The sequence below is a fragment of the Belonocnema kinseyi genome, chromosome 1 (assembly GCF_010883055.1).
Source record: "Belonocnema kinseyi isolate 2016_QV_RU_SX_M_011 chromosome 1, B_treatae_v1, whole genome shotgun sequence".
Lineage (NCBI taxonomy): Eukaryota > Metazoa > Arthropoda > Insecta > Hymenoptera > Cynipidae > Belonocnema > Belonocnema kinseyi.
Genome location: NC_046657.1, coordinates 129,193,737 through 129,202,082, shown reverse-complemented (window position 1 = coordinate 129,202,082; position 8,346 = coordinate 129,193,737). Strand labels below are relative to the sequence as shown.

The window sequence follows — 8,346 nt, the reverse complement described above, 5'->3', positions numbered from 1 at the left end:
TTTATAATTATAAAAATCCAGGAACACATAAGCGTTTCTCAGTGCTTCTTATTTAATTTCCCGAAGGTTCAACTCGATATAGCTTTTCGTGTGAACGTAATTTTGGGTTTGAAAAAAATGTAAAAAAAAGATTTTAAGGTTACACTCACATGGCCTTACATTTATAATTATTTACTGTTGAATATTGGAAATATTTTCTGCATTTATGTAGTGTCAGTAGTTCGCAATATTAATAATAAAGTCTACCGTTCTTGAAATTCGATTTAAACAAAATTTAAATTCCCCCGCACTTTGAAGATGGCGCGACGACTCTTATTTATAGTTTTTAGTTTCTCGGATCACCGCTAGATCGCCCATCAAGTCCACTACAGTGCCAGCTGTTTTCTGGCAAATTTTCGCGTTTAAAAAAAAAGCAACAATTCGGCTGAGTGAAGTGGTGAAAATAGTGAAATGGCGAACTTGTGGCCCGGGTATATTTAGATTAAGGTGAGTACTCGAGAGCTTAGAAATTAAATAACGCGATTATCATAACACGACACGCGTCGCCAGCGAATCAAAATCACGGCAGAGATTCAATTCGCCTTGGCAATTCGGTAGATCTTCCTGTCGTCATTTTTCCAATGTCCGTCACATTTTCCGACACAACTCAATTTTACCAATTTTCCTCTCGAAGTGAAGGGAAAAATCCTCGCTTTCGCGAAATCAGATACGCTTTTTTTGCAATCAATATAACCTAATTTTGGTTTATAACCTCTCTCTCTCTCTCTCTCTTTCTCTCTCTCTTGTTTTCTTGGTTCTTGATTGAAGATTAGTGCCTGAATTATTGCATGGTCACATGCCAAGGCATATACGAGAGGAATCTTTCGTTGTGTTTGTTATCTCGGCTCGTTTGCACCACGAATTTTATTTCCTTTTCGACATTCCTGCGATTTTAGTTCCGGTCGGTTTTACACTTTGATTTATTGGAGCACAGACAATAAAATTGAGATTTTTTCTCGACTAACTCTAATTCTGTTTTTTATTTTCGTTTCACAACCCTGATTTTTGGCATTTTTTGGGATTAATTTTGTATCGATTTTAGATGCAATAATGGGTTAGAAATATTTTTAGTCGAGTGAAGTGTTTTGAGTTAGCGGATCAGTTTGAGAAATTATAACAAACAGGAAAATGTCAATTATTTCGCAATGTAAACAAAGATTATAGTAGCTGAATAAATTACAAACTTTGGTATTCAATTTTTTTTAGATTCTCTATTTTTATCCTTAATATCCGGCAAAAATGTAATCTTATTGTTTGTTGGGTTTAATTGTTTATTGAAAATTGTATTTGAGCATGATATTTTAAGGGACGAATGAAAAATCCCGAAATATAAAATTCCTGAATAATAAAATTCTCGAAGGTTATTTTTCGGGAATTTTTCAATCCGAGAATTTTCCAATTCGGGAATTTACCGCTCCGAGAATTTTATTATTCGGCAATTTTCGAATTCGGAAATATTATAAACTCTTCGGGAATTTTCCAATTCGGGAGTTTTATTAATCGGGAATTGTGCAAATCGGGAAATTTGTATTTTGGGAATTTAATTAATCGGAAATTTTATTATTTAAGGAATTTCTAATTCGGGCATTTTATTATTTGAGAATTTTCCAATTTGTGAATTTTTTGATTCGGGAATATTCAAATTCGGAAATATTATAAACTATTCAGGACTATTCAGGTTTATTATTCGGGAATTTTATTATTCTGTAACTTTCAATTCGGGAATTTTGTTAGTATGAAATTTTATTATTCGAGAATTTTATTATCCGCATATTTTCTTATCGGAAAATTTCTTATTCGGGAATTTTTTTATTTCGAAAATTAATTATTCGGGAGTTTTATTATTCAGGAATTTTGATATCCGGTAATTTTCTTATTCGGGAATTTTTTTATTAGGTAATTTTATAATGTAGGAATTGTCCAATTCGGGCATTTTATTGTTCGGGAATTTTTTAATCCGGGATTTTCCTAATTTTTGAATTTTCCAATTTAGAAATATTATAAACTATTGAGGACTTTTAGTATTCGAGAATTTTCTAATTTTGTATTTTTATTCTTCGGGAATTTTATTATTTATGAATTTTGCACTTCGTTTATTTTATTATTCGGGAATTTTCCAATCCGAGAATTTTATCATTCGGGAATTTCTTAATTCGGGAAATTGGCAAATTTTCGAATTATAAAATTCCCGAATTGAATCCGCGAATAATAAAATTCCAAAATGATAAAATTCCTAAACAGCAAATATTACCGAATTTTTAGATTCTCAAATAATAAAATTTCCGAACTAGATAATTCCTAAATCTAAACAATTGAAACATTTTTTCCATAAATATGGTTTATTTATTAAAAACACAGTAATAAAATATTTTTATGAAAAGAATATATTTTTGATGATTAAAGTTTCTAAAGTAACTGTTTAAATTAAAAATAATAATTAAATAATAGTTACTTCTGGATAAAAATTGTTATCAATTATTGTTACTTTAAATTTTAAAAAAAGTATGATTATATTAGGAAATTTTATTTTTCAGGATTTCTCGGTCGTCCCATTCTGGAATTTTTATTATTCGGGAGATTTATAATTTTGGAATTTCATTTTTTAGGAATTTTCCAATTCGGAGATTTTATTATTCAGAAATTTATTATTTAGGAATTTTATTATGCGGGAATTTTCCAATCCCAGAATTTTATTATTCGGGAATGTTATGAACTATTTAGAAATTGTATTATTCGAGAATTGTATCATTCGTGAATTTTCCAAATCGGAAATTTTATTATTCGCGAATTTTCCGAATCGGGAATTTTATTATTCGGGAATTTTCTAATTCAGGAATTTTATTGTTCCTGAATTTTCCAAATCGGGAATTTCATTAGTCGGAAATTTTATTTTTCGGCAGATTTATTATTCGGGGATCTTCCAATTAAAGGATTTAATCATGTAAGAATTTTCGAATTTTCCAATCTGCGAATTTTATTATTCGGGAATATTATAAACTATTCTGAAATTTTATTATTCGAAAACTGTATTATTCGTGAATTTTCCAAATCGGAAATTTTATAATTCAGGATTTTTCCATTTCAAGAATTTTATTAATCCTGAATTTTCCAATTGGGAAATATAAACTATTCAGGAATTTTATGGTTCACGAATTTTCCGATTCGGGAATTTTATTATTATTGTAAAATTCGCAAATTGCACAATTTCTCAAATAATAAAATTCCCGAATTGGAGAATCCTCGAATAATACAATTTTCAAATGATAAAATTCCTGAACAGTTAATAATTTTACCGAATTGGAAAATTCCCAAATAATAAAATTCCTGACAGAAAATTGCCGAATTATAAAAGATCCCAACTAGAGAATTCCTGAATCTAAACAATTGAAATTTTTTTCACAAATATTGTTTATTTATTAAAAATAAAATAATAAAATACTTTTACGACCAAAAATTTGATATTCGAAGTTTCTAAAAAAATTGTTTGAATTGAAAATAACAATAATTAAAGAATATTAATTCTGGATTAAATTTGTATCAATTATTGTTACTTTAAATCCAAGCAAAATTTTTAGAAACTTTAAAAATAATTTTTTTTAATAAAAATGTTTGATTATTGTTTTTTTAATCAATAAATAATGTTTATAACAACATTTTTTGGTTAAAATTCGGAAATTTTCTTGTTCAGATATTGTGTGTGTGTAATATTATTATATTATATGTATTATTATATTTGGGTATTTTATTATTGTGGGATTTTATAATTCTGTAATATTATTAATCGAGGATTTTCGAATTCGGGAATTTTATTTTTCGGGAATAATATTATACGGGAATTTCGGAATAAAATAAAATAAATAAATAAAATTTCCTAAAAGTTTATAATATTTACGAGCAATTAGATTTCTAACAGGACGTCTGAAAAATCACGAAGAAAATTCCGGAATAGGAAAATTTCCAAATAAGAAAATTCCCAAATGATAAAAATCCCGAATTGGAAGATTCCCTAATGATGAAATAACCTAAAAGTTTATAATATTACTGAAATGAGAAATTTCGGAAAATGCGACTGAAAAATTAAAAAAAAAAATTCCAAAACGATCAAATTCGCGGATAATAAAATTTGCGAACAGCTTTTAAAATTGCTGAATTGTAAACTTCCCAATTTGCTGCTGGAAATGTTATTTTTCGGAATTTTTCAGTCTTACCATTTTAAAATACGAGAAAATAAGTTTAGAGATAAAGTACAAGTGAGGCATGTATACAATCAAATAAAGAAAATAAAAAAGTGATTATTTAAAAATCGCCAATAATAAAATTGAATACACTGAAAAATACCCGAAAAATAAAATATTCGAAATAGAAAATTCCTGAATTTATTAAATTGCTGAAATATTAAAATGCTGAATTAAAAAAATACCGTATAATCAAATTTCCGAATTTAAAGAATTAAAACAGAAGTTTTTAAATCAGTATTATTTATTTCTTAAAAAAAAAACAATGAAATATTTTGATCGTATAACATTTTCCAATGGTCTATGTATTAAACGAAAAATAATATATTCATCAAAATATTTAATTATTGTATCGTTAATTAATTAAAAATTTTGGAAATTCTATTGTTTCTGAAATTTTCTATTTAGAATATTTTTCGCGATTTTTTAATCATCCCCCTGGACACCGCAAAATGGTTGAAATATAAAATTCCCGAATGATAAAATTTTGGAACAAGAAATTGTCGAATTTACGCAATTAAAAAGTTTATTTTTTAATCAACATTATTCATTTATTAAAAATGAAAGCAATTCTGAAAAATTTGGATAAAAGTTTTTTCAGAGATCTTTGTATTAAAAAATGACTGTTATTTCGAATTAAAAAAATTGAAATAAAATTTAAACAATTAAACAATTTATTTAAGAGTTTAAATTTAGGAATTTTCTAGTATCGGATATTTAATGATTCGTGAATTCAAAAATTTGACAACTGTACTGTTTGCGAATTGTAAACAGGATAAATAAATAAGAAAATATATTTTTTTCTATTGTTGTTATTTTAAATTTAAACAATGATTTCAAAAACTTGAAAACAATTTTTTTAAATAAAAATATTTGATTATTGTATTTTTTATCTATGAATAATAAGGTTTATTTGAAAAAATGCATTGCTTAAATTCCGGAATTTTTTAGTTCGGATATTTTATAATTCGCTAATTTTCTATCGGGAGTTTTATTATTGCGGAATTTTCAAATTCAGTAATATTATAAACTGTCGGAAATTGTATTATTTGGGAATTTTATTTTTTAGAATTTTTCAGTATCTGTTTTTTAAAAAGTATAATTAGTTTAAATTAACAAGAAATTTAGAGAAATAAATAAAAAAAATCTTTAATTAAACTTTCGGTATTGCATTCTTAATTAATGAAAGTACTTATTGAAAACTACTTTCTTTAATTGTTTAAATTCAGGGATTCTCTAATTTTGGATATTTTATAGTTCAGCCATTTTCTGTCGGGAATTAAAAAATTTCGGAAGTTTTCTATTTCGAATATTTACTTTTCTTGAATTTTACTGAGTCGGGAATTTTATTTTTCACACACTTTAGAATAATTTATAATTTTTTTAGGATAATTTTCTTCGCTCTTTTTTCAAATTTATGTTGTTTTTTTGATTAAATAATCAATTGGAAAAAATTATGATAAATAGGAAACTGCTATCGGTTTTGAAATATAAAAAAAGATTATACTTATACGAAAAATCAAATTTTGGGATAAGACAATAAAAATAGAAAACTCACTTTCTCTTTTCTAATTTTTTTCAGTTTTGTTTTAACCTTAGGTTCAGGAAAAAAAAGCATTTTATATATTTATTATTTGGTCCCAAAAATTAAAAAAATTAATTTATTCAATTTTTCCACTTTTTAACGAATTGTCTTCACTCTTTTTATTATTTTTTTTTTTGCTTTATATACATTTGTTTGAAGCCAAAATAATTTTAAAGTTAAAATATAAACCGCTTTGGATATTCAAATCTTGAAGTGTAGAATTTTTGAACTTTTTATCTTTATTTTTAAATCTTTTTAAATGCTGAAACTTGGCTTTCGATATTTTTTTCAGATATTCTAGTAGCACTTAGCAGAGATCGTTTCGAAAAAAAGAATCTTATTAATAAAAATAGACTCAATAACAGCGATAATTTACACAACGTTAAAATTAACACTATGTAAAAAAAAAAGTTAAAGCTTTCAGAATCTCCTTTTACTATGGGAAACTTTCATAATTTATATTTTATTTTTATTAATTTAATATTTAAAAAAATATTTATTATAATTTTTATTTTCCTAGAATTCTTTGGAATAATCTGGAATTTTTTGTAACGCGCTTAAAAATATAATTTCCTTGAATTTAGATGATTTTTCAATAGTGCAAAAATATTGTTATTATTTAATTAATATCATTATTAATTATTTTATTAATATAGTTAATCTTATTATTTAATATTCGCAGTTTTTTAAATGATCTGGATTTGTTTTTGATATTTATAGCATTTGTGTAAAATATTTTATATAATTCTCGAATTTTCTTGACCTTCACATTTTTTTATAAATTCTTGGCATCTATTTTTGAAATTTTCCTATAATAGATTATTTCCAAAACAAAATTTCAGGCATTCTAAAATACTGAACACTTTAAAATTTCCGAATTGTAAAAATTTCGAATCTAAGGAACTGACAAATATTATTAATAATAAATAAGTAATAAAATAAAATATGTTTCATCAATTAGAAGTATTTTATTTATTATTTAACCATTTTTCATTATCTGGGAAATATTTTTGATAGTCAAGTGATTTTTTTTTCTTTTTTTGTAATTGCAATATAAAATTTAATAACAACGATTTTTTATTTGTAAAAGTAGCTTCATATTATTGTTTTTTTTTATTCGAAATTAATTTTCAATCATTTTATTATAAAATGTATCTCTTTGGTTGAACATTAATTTTTTCAAACTAAAATTTTTAGTATTTAATTTTTGTAAAAAAAATATTTTTCAGTAGAAAATTCATCTTTTTTTGGTTGAAATTAATCTTCTTGTTTGAAAATTCATCCTTTTCTTTAAAAATTCAATTATTCAGGTTAAAGATTCATCTTTTTATTTGAAAATTCATCTTTTCACTTTAAAATTCAACTATTCATTGGATAATCTAACAATTTTTTTGAAAAATATTTTTTTTCTTTATAAGATAAAGATTCATGTCTTTGGTTGAACATTAGTTTTTTCAACTAAAAATTGAACTACTCAATTTTGGGTTGAAAGGTTATCTTCTTGATTGAAAATTTGTCTTTTTTCGTAGAAATTAATATTCTTGGTCAAAAATTCAAATATTCTAGTAAAATATTCATCATTTTAGTTAAATAGTTATCTCCTTGGTTGAACATGATTTTTTTTAACTGAAAATTTAACCGTTCCATTTTTTGTTTTTAATTTATATTTTTTAGTTGAAAATTTGTGTATTTTTTTTTAAATCGTCTGTTTCAGTAGAAATTAATCTTCCCGGTTGAAAATTCATCTTTTTCCTTTAAAATTCAACAATTTGTTTCAAAATTCTTTTTTTGTTTGTTTGAAATTCGTATTAAAAAAAAATTAAGGAAATTTAAATCAGATTACAATCCTATTTAGATTCCAATAAACAAATTAATGTGCAGAATTTCTGAAAAAATCCAAGAATCCAATGACAAAATTTGGACAACCACCATAACATTTTTCTATTGAAATTTGAAAAAAAAAAGAATTAATAAAGAAAAACACCTTTTTCTCCCAAACAAGTAAAAAATATTAATTTTCCTCCTTGGACAAAAATAAAAAAGAGGAAAGAAAAATGAGAAGGAAAACAACCAAATCCCCTTCTTTCTCTTTTTTATTTCTTTCGTCTTTTATTTTTATTATTATTATCAAATAACAAAAAAACATTTGTAAAAAATAAAAACGTTTTGGTACTCATACAGCACTCTTATCAAGGCAAAAAAATTAATAAAAATACTCAAGCAGGCAGGAACAGCACCAACATTTTTGTCCAAGGAGCAAAATCAATTTTTTTTGGCTGATAAAAGGTGTTTTTGCTTATTTATTTATTTTTTTAAATTTCAATAGGAACATTTTATGGTGGTCGTCTAAATTTGGTCGTTGGATTCTTGTTTTTTTTTTCTCAGAAATTCTGAACATTAATTAAAAATTTAACCATTCCAGTTTATTACTCCATCATTTTAGTAGTTACAAATTTATTTATTTACTTGTACGTTATTCTTTTAAAA

General features: G+C 24.5%; 1 protein-coding gene across 5 annotated transcripts in view; it reads left to right on the top strand.

Annotated features, from left to right (window-relative positions):
* The first annotated feature begins 368 nt into the window (after positions 1-368).
* LOC117172346 (R3H domain-containing protein 1) overlaps positions 369-8,346 on the top strand; it is a 121,162-nt gene continuing 113,184 nt past the window's right edge. For all 5 annotated transcript variants that reach the window (XM_033360203.1, XM_033360175.1, XM_033360194.1 and 2 more), the window contains exon 1: positions 369-486. The gene's annotated coding sequence lies outside the window, so the exon portion shown is untranslated. The remainder of the gene's footprint in view (positions 487-8,346) is intronic.